Source organism: Paroedura picta, chromosome 4 (genome assembly GCF_049243985.1).
Source record: "Paroedura picta isolate Pp20150507F chromosome 4, Ppicta_v3.0, whole genome shotgun sequence".
NCBI lineage: Eukaryota > Metazoa > Chordata > Lepidosauria > Squamata > Gekkonidae > Paroedura > Paroedura picta.
In genome coordinates this window covers 33,113,422-33,128,196 of record NC_135372.1, presented here as the reverse complement: position 1 = coordinate 33,128,196, position 14,775 = coordinate 33,113,422, and the positions used below count along the sequence as shown (strand labels likewise).

At 44.2% G+C, this 14,775-nt stretch overlaps 1 protein-coding gene across 5 annotated transcripts in view; it reads right to left on the bottom strand.

Annotated features, from left to right (window-relative positions):
- Positions 1 to 14,775, bottom strand: part of RXRG (retinoid X receptor gamma) — a 53,024-nt gene that overhangs the window by 19,138 nt on the left and 19,111 nt on the right. The window lies entirely within an intron of this gene.

The window sequence follows — 14,775 nt, the reverse complement described above, 5'->3', positions numbered from 1 at the left end:
TTGCAATGCTCTGTATGAAACAATTCACAGCCCTGCCCCCTGTAGTTTTGCCAACTCCACTTTGTTCTCTAATGCAGTCACTAATCTGCATAACTAAGGAGCTTCTCTGCATGACTAATAGTGCGTCTCAGGAAGGCAGGAGAGAAATGAATCGGTGAAAAGCATCTTTCAGAAACAACACTTAAACGACGCTTAAAGCACCGAAGAGGCAGTTCACCATGCAGTGCAAAATCAGTTTTGCGGAGTAAATTCACTCTTCTGTGCTTAGATCAGAAAAACAACAATGTATTTAGTGAGTTTTCAGCCTTGCAAAGACAAGGGGCGGTGCTGAAGGAGCTTGCTTCCTTGGAATGAGAAAACGTGTTAGGTTTTACGGTGCCTTTGGCTTATTTACAATTATACGAGCAGAACATAGACCAAAGTTTTTGCACAACTGACCTATGGGGCTCCGATACTCATCACTGGTAACCTGTCGAGGTTAGAGAAGGTTCAACCCAAATTTCTGAGAACAATTCTCCAAATGCCAAATAACACCCCCAGTGTTGCAATTAGGACAGAGACTGGAATGGTTAGTGTCCCGACTGGGCCTTGGGTGGCAACCTTCATGTTTTGGTTAAAATGGTTCAATCCACAGAAGGGTCTAACAAGCCTTGTACAGACAAACTCATTTGTTGCACCCTGGTTAAATGTACTGCTGGAAAAGCTAGGCTCCTATGGCCTGTCCTACCAACTTGTTCTGAGCCTGGGATATGACAAGGCAAAAGCATTCATAAAGACCAGGGTAAAAGAAGGAGAAAGGCAGCATGATCTCGATAAGATCATGTACCTACTTTTTTGGAAAAGGTCTCCTTACTAAGACTGTCTTGATGCCATATTTAACCACTGCCTCCCATCCACCCCCCCCCCTTACAGCAATCATTGCCGATCTGCCCAAGCCACTGGGCCACCAGTATGTGTTTATTTAATGTTCTCTCCAGTGTTCTGTCTTATCCATGGTTCCTCTTAATATTTAGGAAACTGGCCGGAGGATGGAGTGGGTCTGGGGTGTCTGAGCTGGGATGTGGGCTGCACCCTGCTTGGGCTGGCCTCTCCAGCTCCCACCCTCCATGGACAGCCACTTGCGACTCTGCCACTCTCAGCACAGACCCGCCTGCCTGCTGCAGCCAGTGCCTCTGTGATGTTCCACTGCGTTGGCTGCGGCAGCAGAGCACGGCTTCCTCCCACCACGGCAATGAGGAGCTGCCTCCAGTGGCCTGCCCCCCGCCCCCCCCTGCTGCATTTAGACTGCGGCGGGCTTGCATACTAGTCTTAGCATAAATCACACTGAAAAACTGAACAGTGCCCCCCTCCCCCCAGTGCAGTGGTTAACAGCAGTGTCCTGTAATCTGGAGAACCGGGTTGTATCCCCCACTCTTTCTCCACATGAGAAAGACACCTATAAGAAAGATACCTCACCAGACACCTATTTGTAGGGAGAGGGAAGGTGATTGGAAGCGGCTTTGAGACTTCTTCGGGTAGGGGAAAGTATTGGAATATGCAAAATCTGTAGTGTGCATGACTGAACTGAATATATGGGATGTCCTGCAGAAGGGCATTGGAGGAGATGTATTGTTAGCATATATAGGTCAGGAACTTCCTGGTATTCTTCAGATAATCTCCTCTGGGTCCTGATTGGTTCAACTGAAGACTTCCTGCTCCTTGGAGCACACTTCCTCCCTGCTTGCCCCCACAACAGACAGAGCTACAAAGAAGAAAATCAGCTAATTAGGACTCTCTCTCTCTCTCTCCATACAGAGTTGTCTCTCTTCGCAATAAAATTATTTTATTCCTTTAAGCAGCTGGGTGCTTTGCCCTCTTGCAAATGTGGAACTCTGCCAACAACAAGTGACATATAAAAACCAACTCTTCTTCTCCCCCTCCCTTTGTAAACAGCTGGCTTGCCAGAGGACGGTGCCCTTCCCCTTTCGCCAAAGTATTTCTTTGGTTGGTTTGCTGGGGAAGAGCGCCCCAGCCCTGCGTTGGGACAGGTGGGATTGCTTAGCAGAAAGGTCAGTGCTTGCTATCCGCCATCGCCTTGCGTGCGCATGGGAGGCTGCTTTCCCTCTTTCCCCTTGCCCCCTTTGCTATTTATTGAGCGCATCGTTTCCAGTGACAGCCTCTGTTATTGTACCTGAAGCCTCGGTCAAATCTGATCCAAGGGGGAAGATGCACAGTAAAAGATACGGAAAGGTCAGCTTTCTGAATAACATTAAAGACATTTGTCAGATCCAAGGGCGGCTGGATTCTCTTGCGATCAACCTACTTCAGATTTAATTTTGCACACAGGAGGGGAAAAGGTCCTTGTCCGTCTTTCTCTGGATCGGTTCTCCCAGCAGACTCATAGGGCAAGATGAGTCAAGCCACTGTGACCTCTAGCCTGGTCTTAACAGCCGAGTCTGGTGTACTAAACATGATGGCCACACAAAGGCCTTTGCGACAGCTGCGAGGCATTCGAGAGCCAGTTTGGTGTAGTGGTTAGGAGTGCGGACTTCTAATCTGGCGAGCTGGGTTCGAATCTGCGCTCCCCCACATGTAACCAGCTGGGTGACCAGCACTGAGAAAACTGCTCTTACCAAGCAGTAATACCAAGTCTCAAAGCGGCTTACAATCGCCCGCCCTTCCTCTCCCCACAACAGACACCCTGTGAGGTGGGTGAGGCTGAGAGAGCCCTGATATTACTGAAGAAGAAGAAGAGTTGGTTCTTATATGCCACTTTTCTCTACCCGAAGGACTCTCAAAGCAGCTTACAGTTGCCTTCACTTTCCTCTCTCCACAACAGACACTCTGTGAGGCTGAGAGAGCCTTGATATTACCAAGGTCACCCAGCTGGCTGCATGTGGAGGTGTGGGGGATCAAATCTGCCTCACCAGCTTAGAAGTCCACACTCCTAATCACTACACCACTAATCAAATAGCCCCAGTAATCAAATAACTGGCCCATTACTACTTAACCCCAGAGGAATTTTTAGCATATGCCTGTCTAATTCTAGGCGCACAAAATATAAACTTTATCATAGGCAAAGTAAAATACCTATCATTTCCAGCCAAAAGATACAACAGATAAAATTAGGGTTGCCAGCTCTGTGTTGGGTAATATCTGGAGACTTTGGGGGTGGAGCCAGGAGTGGGTGGGAATTGGGGAGGGTCCTTAGTAGAATATTTTGCTATGGAGTCCCCCTTGAAGCTTTCCCTGTTAGTTAAGGAGGCAATCCTCTCCTGGTGTTTCAGATGGGATGGCCAGCTTTGGCTTGGGAAATACCTGGAGACTTTGGGGGTGGAGTCAGAAGTGTACAGGATTTGGGGCAGAGAGGGACCTCAGTGGAGGATAATGTTATGGAGTCCACCTTCCAAAGCAGCCATTTTCCCCAGGGGAACCGATCTCTTTAGTCTGGAGATGAGCTCTAATTCCAAGGGATCCCCAGGTCCCACCCAGAGTTGCCAGCTATGAGTTGGGAATGACCTGGAGACTTTGGGGGTGGAGCCAGGAGTGGGTGGGATTTGGGGAGGGAAGGGTCCTCAGTGGAGGATAAAGCTATGGAATCCACCTTTCAAAGCATGCATTTTCTCCAGATCTCTAGTCTAGAGATGAGCTCTAATTCCAGAGGATCCCCAGGCCCCACCTGTGGATGAACATCAAGTGAAAAGCACCTGTTCAATAAAGGCAATACATTTTCTCCATAGTCAAAGCCTCCCTTGATTATCATGTGACCATCCCTCAAGTTCCCCCTTTCTACTTGATCAAAGTAGAATAATTTTGGATTCAGTTTAAAGAGGAAATTCCTGGGAAAGCTTGCTGACAATTAGCAAGACATGCAGACATTCCCTTTAAAGATGGAGACTTCCAGCTCTCCTCCTCTGGAGAGTTTCATGTAAAATGTTGTTGTTTTTATTATTATTATTATTATTATTATTATTATTATTATTATTATTATTATTATTATTATTATTATTATTATTATTATGGTCAATTTCTACGGATTCTCTTGATCTTCCAGCTTGTAAAAGGTTCCCCACCAGTTTCTTCTCTTTAGGCTCCTATCAGCACAGCACCTTGACCCTTTTAACCCCTCTCCGAGGTGTCTTCTGCTAACAAACAGTGCAGAACAATCAACTGTGTTAATCAGCTCCTTCCGACGGACAGATTTAGGTGAACAGAAGGTGTGTGTGCCGTTCCTTACTTGTCCTACATCACATGAACCAATGGCAGGTATTGATTGATTGATTTATAATTGTACTTATTTTCCATCCTTTCTCTTTAGATTCAAGGTGGAGTACATCACAATAAAACACACCAAAGTAAAAAAAAACCAAATATACAATGAATATAGTTACAAGCCTAAAACTATCTAGAATCATAGAGTTGGAAGGGGCCATGCAGGCCATCTAGTCCAACCCCCTGCTCAATGCAACAGCCTAAAGCACCCAGGATAAGTATCTGTTCAGCAGCTGCTCGAATACCACCACTGGGGGGGGCTTACCCCCCTCCTCAGGCAGCCGATTCTGTTTATTTTCTTTGTGGCCCTGGCTTGGTGGACCACTGTGTTGCGGAGAGAGGAAGGGAAGGTGATTGTAAGCCACTGTGAGATTTCTTCACATGGGATATAAAAATAAACAAATATATATAGCTGTTATCTCCTTAGTGTGCTCCTGTTGCTTGAAGGAAAGAAAGGGGGCCCATCTCAGTACTGGCAGGAGGAAGTGGAGGAGAAAAGAAAGCTTTACTGACTAGAGATTGCTGAACGTTGGTTCCATCAGAAGGAGGTACCTCTTCAAGGGGAAAACTGTTCTATGCACAGTCAATAACACTGCGATATCTACACGCCCAGCATAGAGTGCATTTAACATTTTTGCTAATTTCATCAAATGTTGATATTGGTGAAGGGTCAGTGATGCTGGTGATAAGCTGAGAGAGTTGGGATGCTAATCAATTCCTCAGTCCCATTTTGCTAGTTACCTGATCAATGATTTATTATCTGATCACAGTCAAATGCAACATTCAGAAATAGACCAAACAACTACCTGTGAAATCAGGTCTCGCTCAAGAGAATTTCCTGGTTGTCACCAGAATTCTGCAACTAATTTGCACAATGAAATACAAAGGCTATCTCCTTTCCACGCTGCCCAAGAGAATAACCGTTGGCTTCAAGGCTAAGGCTCTCAACAACCTTGTATTGTTTCACCTTTATGTTCTTTCCTGATGATGGAGTAATATTTCTGGCAGCCTCAAATCTGTTGGCAAAACCCTATTGCCACCTCTGACAGCCCCTCCTGGCCAGCATGCAGATCTGGCCAACACCTCAAGGACACCTGAAACCTTACATCAGCTCCAGGCATTTCCACAATAAGCCAATCATAACTTCATTGTCAAAGCTCAACTCACCCACATCATTGGCTCTTTTGACAGTTCCCACTTAATCCTGTCAAGCATTGTCTCAGGGTTTCTGCACCCTGCCCAAAACCCTCCAGATAAAAGACTGGTTATAAAAATATATCAGAAACCCACCATCTTCATTCTTGTGATCTGGTTCCCATCCACGAAAGAGCTGCTGCTCTTTTAGGGACCCCCTTCTGCTTCAGGAACAGGTAAATATTACCCAACCCTATTCTGAACCCCCTATATCCCTCTTTTTATTACTTAGGAACTTATTTATTTATTATATTTATATACTGTCCTCCCCGGAGGCTCATGAGGGTTTACATAAAAACAAAGAACTTGTATGTGTTTTGCTTAATTATGTGTCTGCATGTTAGAAATCTTTTAAAAAAATAATTTCAATTTAAAAATCCTTTTATTTATTTGTATGAACCGCCTCTACCTAAGATTTTTGATCAAATACTCTCTTCGTATACGAGGATGGAGAATTCTTGCTTCTTACCCCTCTCGCAGGGCTTTGTCTCCTAGAATTGCAAATCCCCCCATCATAATTCAGGGGACAGGTCTAATTCTAGTAACAATTCCAACATCATGAACACAATGGGACTGTTTAGTGTAGCTCTGTATTTTTAGAATGAAAACATGGCTGCAGCCTGTAAATGGCAACATTCAAATCCACTGTCTATGCAGGATCTTGTAGATAAGCCAGAAGGGACATTTTATCATTTATGGTGGACGTGCAAGAAAGCCAAACTTTGGGGGGCACAAATGAAGCCAGAGACTTTTCTTTTGGGATTGATGGACAGACAACTGGGGGGGGGGGAGAATCCATGGAACTTTATTTCTGTATAAGATAACAGCTGCAAGATTACTACATGCTCAAAAATGGAAAAGTTTGACAATACCCACAGTAGAGAGCTGGTTGGTGAAGGTGACGGAACTTGCATAGATGACTTAACTTTATAAAAGACAATACCTTATAGACTTTTTGCAAGAAAAGGAGGGAAAAATGAACTGAGGACTTGTGGTTTTGATGGCTAAGAAAAATAAAGAGATTTAGAAATAGAAAAAGAGAGGGAGGGAGAGAGATCTTCTTTATAATTGTAAAATAAGTGTTAAGCTTGTAATTCCTCTTCTAATTGTCATCAAGAAAATCGGGAGTCATCTGTAAATGTAATTTCTTTTCTTTTGCTTTTTTTTCTTTAGTATTGCCATTTCTATTCTTTTTTAAAAAAAAACTTTAAGACAAACTATCTTTTTATAAAAAGAAGGAAGAGTTCCAGAAACTCTAGGACCCAGGCTTCCTGCTACATACATTCTTTCTCATCATTTTATATGTCCCAAAATAGTGAAAAGTAAAAAAACGAATCAGCATGCTGGGTGCAAAGGGTAATATATTCTCCAAGCTGTATTGTTCTTTTTTTACCACAGTAATTGGTTATTCTTCTAACCCTATTAGATGCTGAGTCTTACACCCCTTTACCAATTGATACACTAGTCATGGAGGAGTGAAGAGAAAAATAAGAACACTCCTGTGGTGATAAGAATTTACTGAAGAAGGTTGTTATATGCCACTTTTTTCTATCCAAAGAGTCTCAAAGCAGCTTACATTTGCCTTCCCTTTCCTCTCCCCATAACAGACACCCGGTGAGGGAGGTGAGGCTGAGAGAGCCCTGATATTCCTGCTCTCAGTGATATTCCACTGTGATATTCCATCAGTGCTGTGGCAAGCTCAAGGTCACCCAGTTGGCTGCATGTGGAGGAGGAGCAGGGAATCAAACCTGGCTTGCCAGATTAGAAGCCGCTGCTCTTAACCGCTTTACAAAGCTGGCTTTGGTTTTGCTTCATGTTAAAGTTGTTTCAAGCCATTCCTCATTCTTGGTAGTCTTTGTTAGGGGTCCCACAAACATTCCAAATCCAAGGAGGGTCACTCTTCGGATAGCGATGTGCTCTTAGAAATGAACAGAAGTCCCGCTCAGCGGCCAGCAACCCAGAGGGACCAAAATCTCAAATCATTCCAGAAGCCTCCAGTCCACATGACATTTTAAAATGGACCACGGCTGTCCCTGTACCTGTCAGGCAGGTAATGCAACCTGACAGATGAATCTGCTTACCATGCTGCATCAACACGGAAGGGGGTTGGGGACAGAGAGTACATTTCCCTGCTAAATCAAGCCTCGGCTTCATTTCCTAGGTTGCATTTCAAGAGGGACAAAATGATAAGCCCCCCCACACACACATCTGGATCCAAGAGTGCATTGTTTATATGCACAAGTGAAACTTCACATAGGTATCACACACACAAGGCTACGTATCCAAATGATCAGGAAAAGCACATCTCGGTTAAACTGTTCCCTTGGCAGGGTGGACCTGGAACAGAAAACGATGCTAAAAACTGATCTACTGTGAAACAGAGCAGATGAATTGGGCATGGTTATTTGTGCTGCAGCGGGAAAACCTGACATTCGCGTGAAGTTGTAATACAGTAAATGTCAGCAACATTTGGTGAGGAATGTTGAACTCAGAAGTTTTAGAGGGTATGAAATCCGGAGGGAAATGCCAGAAATGTTTCTATCATGAGCCTGCTTCATTTTTTTGTGTTAATATTTTTATTTATTCATTTATTTATCATTAGATTTATCTGCCCGCCTCTTCTAGCGTGCTGGTGGTTTACACCCAATTATTAACTACATAGTTCCATAAATAACCTTAAAAGCCATAAAATCACAATCAAAAACAGTAAAAACTTATCTCCCGTCATAGCTACAGCTAAGAGTTAGTCTCCATCAAAATACTTGCCCTTCTCCCATACAGTTGGTGAAATTTCAGGGGAGGGAAATATGCATAGGAAATCTTCTTTACTCAAAGGATTCCCTTTTCTGTGATTTTTATTGCACAGGATCTGAATTTCCTGACATTTTCCTATGAGCCTACTTCTCTTAAGACTCACCAGTACATTCACCATACATGTGCATGGCTGTATGAGCATCGTTTTAATAACAGGAAGGACAGATATCTCCATTAGAGCAGGGGTAGTCAACCTGTGGTCCTCCAGATGTTCATGGACTACAATTCCCACAAGCCCCTGCCAGCAAACGCTGACAGGGGCTCATGGGAATTGTAGTCCATGGACATCTGGAGGACCACAGGTTGACTACCCCTGAACTAGAGAATCCCTACTCCCCCACATACGCTTGCTTGGGCCCGTCACACAAACTTAACCACGTTGGCTATGATACATCCGGAAGGAGTTCCTGACAGAGCAGTTCCTCAGTGGAACAGGCTTCCTCAGGAGGCGGTGGGTTCTCCTTTGGAAGTTTTAAAGCAAAGGCTAGATAGTCATTTGACAGAAATGTTGATTTGATAAACTTAGGCAGATCGTGAGTGGGTGGGCAGGAAGGGATGTCTCAGTTTTTGTCTCTTGTGGCCCTTCCTTACATAGCCAGGGAATTGCTGATCACCACTGTGGGATGGTAGGTGAATTTCCTCCCAGCCAGGCAGGATTCTGGAGATTTTCTGGAGGGAGGAGGATTACTTGGGGTCACTGTCAGTGGGCAGGTAGTTGTAAGCTCCTGCATTGTGCAGGAACTGGACTAGATGATCCTGGAGGTCCCTTCCAACTCTGTGATTCTATGATACAAGAGATGGGTACAGGATGTACATTTTATCAAAATTCTGAAGCTATGTGGGGTGGGGGACAGGTTCCCCCCCCCCGGGTTTCTCTCAAGGAGAAAAGCAGAAATTTGGAGGAGGGGATGAAATATATCCAAAAGCTCAACCTAATTTGCTGCTTTAACAACATCAGATCCATCTTAGTTAACTGTCTTAGCTAATATTATGTATAATGGTTTAAATTCCACAAATATGCCAATTTATGAGTATAAATGCTTTGGATTTCTACAAGCAAATCAGCAAAGGCATCCATTGAGAGAGCTGCAAACTGCTGCTGCACCCTGTGTTATCTAAACATATTTCACTCATCTCAAAAGACAAAATTATAGGATTTCTTTCCCACTCATCACTCACTGCAATTTTCCAATTTTGTGTGTGGGGGGGGGGAAGCCTTCAGACTTTTTCATGCTTCACATTTTTTCCCATAAAGTAGCGATCCCCAACCTGTGGGCCGCGGACCACATGTGGTCCTTCGACTAATTGGAGGTGAGCCCCGAAGGACACCTCCCCCCCCCCGGCCCTTTACTTCATCCCCCCCCCAGCCCTTTACAACACACTTCATTGTTGTGGTGTGTCTGTATCTTATTTTGAAGGGATGTTTAAAGATTACCATAGCAATCAGAGAGCGCTGGGGCAGTGGTTGAGAGTAGAGGAGTAAACTCCCCCCCCAACCGGGCCTCAGTAAAAGGCGTTGAGTGGTCCCCGGTGATAAAAAGGTTGGGGACCACTGCCATAAATCATTCCACTAATTTCAAAGAGAAAAAATTATAGACAAATTCATATAATTTTTTTTCAATACCTCTCCCCCATTTATTGGCATGTACAAAATCTTCAGTGTGCAACAATGTGCAGAATATAAAGCCTATCCTGTAGGGGGCACTGAAGGAGATGTGCATTTGGCATAGCTAGGACAGGAACTTCCTGATGATTTTCAAATTATCTCCTCCAGTGTTCTGATTGGCCCAACAGGGGACTTCCTGATCCCCCTTCCTTTTGTTGCACATACTTGCTCCAAAATTCTTTCCAGAACAGTACTGAAAAGAAAAAAATGGCTGCAGACAACAGCTAGCTAGATAGTTAGGTCTCCATCTCTCTCTTTCTATACATAGCAGTTTCCTTTAATAAAAAAAACAAAACATTTTATTCTTTAAGCAGCCTGGTGATCTACCCTTTCCGTGTATTCAAACTCTGCCATCCTCATTTCCCCTACTTTTCCACTAGAAGAACGAGGGGGAAAGTCCTCAGGGACGTTTTAAAAATCTGAAGTTTTCCCCCCTTTGAGCTTCCCATTGCTGCAAAGCATTGGTTGCTGAAACGATGGCAGAAACAGTAATCAGTGAAGTGCAAATTAATAGTATCCCCTGTGCAAGCACCGGATCATGTCTGACCCTTGGGGTGACGCCCTCCAGCCTTTTCATGGCAGACTCAATACGGGGTGGTTTGCCAGTGCCTTCCCCAAAATTAATAGTAGCCTGACCATATTCCCTTGATACAAAAAAGGGACATTGGGATGGTAAAAATGGGGTGGTCGTTAAATACTCTGTATTCGTGACAGTGAGATGATTTTTAAAAGCTTTATAAATGTTTTGAGCTTTCCATATGGACCTCCCCTACCGACCGACCTGGAGCCCTCCTCCTATATCCCCACCTTTCAGAGGGACTAGACCACAATCAGCTGTGACATTATGCTGTTCATTTTAGTAGTTTAAAACGGAACAAAAATGACATTTTTATTTAAATGAGGGGACGGCCAGGAAATCTGAAAAAAGGGTACTGCCTCCTTCAAAAGGGTTGTTGTTGTTAGGTGCGAAGTCGTGTCCGACCCCATGGACAATGTTCCTCCAGGCCTTCCTGTCCTCTACCATTCCCCGGAGTCCATTTAAGTTTGCACCTACTGCTTCAGTGACGCCATCCAGCCACCTCATTCTCTGTCATCCCCTTCTTCTTTTGCCCTCAATCGCTCCCAGCATTAGGCTCTTCTCTAGGGAGTCCTTCCTTCTCATGAGGTGGCCAAAGTATTTGAGTTTCATCTTCAGGATCTGGCCTTCTAAGGAGCAGTCAGGGCTGATCTCATCTAGCACTGACCGGTTTATCTGCCTTGCAGTCCAAGGGACTCGCAAGAGTCTTCTCCAGCACCAGAGTTCAAAAGCCTCAATTCTTTGACGCTCGGCCTTCCTTATGGTCCAACTTTCACAGCCATACATTGTAACTGGGAATACCATAGCCTTGACTAGACGCACTTAGTTAGCAGGATGATTTCTCTGCTTTTTAGGATGCTGTCTAGATTTGCCATAGCTTTCCTCCCCAGGAGCAAGCGTCTTTTAATTTCTTTGCTGCAGTCCCCATCTGCAGTGATCTTGAAGCCCAGGAAAATAAAATCTGTCACTACTTCCATTTCTTCCCCATCTATTTGCCAGGAATTGAGAAGGCCGGATGCCTCCTTCAAAAGGGTACTTTTGGTCAACCTAATAGCAAATCAAGTGCTTTCTGCTAAATAACTGGGACCATGAAGAATCCCTTATTTATACAGAGGACTCCTAGACCTTCTAAGAGTAACAAAGAGACCATACAAACGAAATTATCCAGATGCCCATCAGTAACACAATGACATTCTTCTTATTAATTACTTTGTTTATTTATCTTGTATACCGCCCTCTCAGACTTGGGGCAGTGAGCATCATAGTCAAAGTTAAAATTCATTACAACATGAAATTAATTTTTTAAAGTTACAGTTTACTAGGATGCAAGCATATTCATCATGCAAAAAGGTGTTGCATCAAGTTCAGCTGGTGGCAGGGCAAGGGGAACCCTGGTTTACATAGTGACAAAGATGTGTTTGTACTGCAAGGGTCATCAAATAAAATAATCTTGATTTAAAGATTCATTATATAGTGTACAGAGTAGTAAAGTTCAAGTAGTAAAGTAGGGCCTGACCATCAGGCCACCTTAAAAAGTCAAAACGAGCTTCACAGAAGCTGTAATCATTTCATTTACAAAGCTGATGAACTTGTCGAATGACCATCAGATAGGGATGCCAGCCTCCTGGTGGGACCTGGGTATTCCCCGGAATTATAGTTTATCTGCAGGCAACAGAGATCAGTTCCCCATGAGAAAATTTAAAAGGCGGTCTCCATAGCATTATACTCTATTGAGTTTCCCTCCACGCCCCTAATCCTGCCCATTCTTGATTCTACTCCCAAAATCTCCAGGTATTTCCCAACTCAGAGCTGACAACCCTAACAATGTAAGACCATATGTGTTTTGGCCTAAAGAGCCTTCCTCAGTGATCATTAACTTTTATGAAAAGACTCCCTTACAGAAAACACTATAAGTCAATCCTGACCAGATGTTACTGTCCCATATATTTTGTGATATGCTGTAATTTCTTATTGCAGGCCAGGGATCTCTTCCCATGGGAACTAAACTAAAAAAACCAACAACAACAATCTTTATTACTATTACAATCTGGATGTGTGTGTGTCATCAACCAACAACTGAATCCCTTCGTGAAAGCTTGGTGTGAATTTTAATGCAGCCTGATATCCAGGCCTTATGATTTTAACTTTGCTACTGTGTATACCATATAGTACAGCCTCTTGTGGTGCAGGGTGGTAAGGCAGCAGACATGCAGTCTGAAAGCTCTGCCCATGAGGCTGGGAGTTCAATCCCAGCAGCCGGCTCAAGGTTGACTCAGCCTTCCATCCTTCCGAGGCCGGTAAGATGAGTACCCAGCTTGCTGGGGGGTAAACAGTAATGACTGGGGAAGGCACTGGCAAACCACCCCGTATTGAGTCTGCCATGAAAACGCTAGAGGGCATCACCCCAAGGGTCAGACATGACCCGTTGCTTGCACAGGGGATACCTTTACCTTTTTTTATACCATATAGTAAATATTTATTTCAACGTTATTTAGTGTGATGCAGTTTGACCCTTGCAGGATTATCAGTATATTTTGTGTTGAGTAAATTTCTCCATTTCCTTTGTAAAGATGTGTTTATGTCAGAACATGCAAGGCAAGGAACTTATTCCAACTCTGGGGCACATGGATGCATAACACAGGTTGTGTTAAAACATGTACTCGCTGGAATATGAAAGCTCTGTAGTGTTAATGACTGAGCAGAATATGAAGAGTGTCCTGCAGGGGGCATTAGAAGAGATGTGTATTTAGCATAGTTAGATCAGGAATTTCCTGATATTTTTCAAATTATCTTTTCAACTGTGTGGACACACATGTTGGTCTAACTTCTCAAGGGGAAGTGATCTCCATAGTCTGGAGATGAGCTATAGTTGCAGATCGCCAGGTCCCACCTGGAGGCTGGCATGCATATAATGAACATTAAAAAATGGTATGCTTGTCTGCTATATATATTCACCATGATGTTATGAGGATACTTATAGAGGCCAATTGCACTTTGAGAAACCCCTGGAGATTTGGGTATAGTGCCTGGGAAGGAACCTGGACTGAGATATGATGCCAGTGAGTATATCCTCTGAAGGGGTCATTTCCTCCAGAGAAACTGGTTTCTGTAGTCTGGAGATCACCTGTAATTCCAGAAGAACTCCAGGCCCACCTGGAGGTTGGTAGCCCTTTAAGCAGCTTCAGGTCTTTCCAGTGTGTGGACCTTAGGCTCAACATGGACAGGAACCCAGATCTTCAATATCCTGATTCAATGTTTAGTCAACACCCGGAGCAATTAAGATTACCAGATCCATCAGCACTATTGGCAGGGGATGGGGAGGGGCATGCTTTCCAAGAGCAATGCAACATGCTGACATCACCCAGAAGTTACATCAGGACATTGGAGATGGCAGGAGGCTGACACTTTGGGCAAAAGAATTTGCTTCTAACCATAGAGTTTTGCCCAAAACAAGTGATACCTCTGCCCATGACCCCAAGAGGGTGATATCACTTCCAGGTGACATTAGCACATTATGTTAAAATGCTGCATTCTTCCAGTTTTGGGTAAGGGGAGGAATTTAGGTATGGGAGGGTGAGGTACATCCAGAAAACAGGAGATCCCTGCCCGGACCAGAGGACCTAAGCACAACCCAAAGAAAGTTACAATCTTCTAAGCAACATTCACATCAATGAATTTTTTTCCTTAGGATTACACTGTTACTCACTTATTCACATCTAGGGGTTAACCATGCAAATGTAACACATGTACTCACTGACTGTCTCTAAGCCAGGGGTCCCCAGCCTTTTTGAGCTTTTGGGCACCCCGGGAATTCTGACCCAGAATGGTAGACAAAGCAACAAGATGGCTGCCACAAAATGGCTACTGCAGGAGGTGGAGCCAGCCACAAAATGATCACCACAGCTCAACTTCAGTAATATAGTGTCGATTGTGGTGCTGTGATGGCAGCTGCTGCCAAAGCAATATTTTAAAAAATCTTCACAAGCAATCGAATTTTCAATAACCTGAAGCTTGGCTGGGGAAAAGCCCTACCTTGCCCCCACCCACTTCCTAAAGGCACATGGCGGGAGCCAGAAAAGGTGTCAGCAGGTGCTATGGCATGCATTGACACCATGTTGGGAACCCCTGGTCTAAGCTAAACAGGCTTAGGGCATTCTCCCTTGCTTTACCAATAGTCTGGGCCTAATTCTCACCACTCAACGCTCTGACTGCTTCAGACTGCAAGTAGAAGACTCACATGCATGTAATCTCCAGCACATGCACAATATTCATA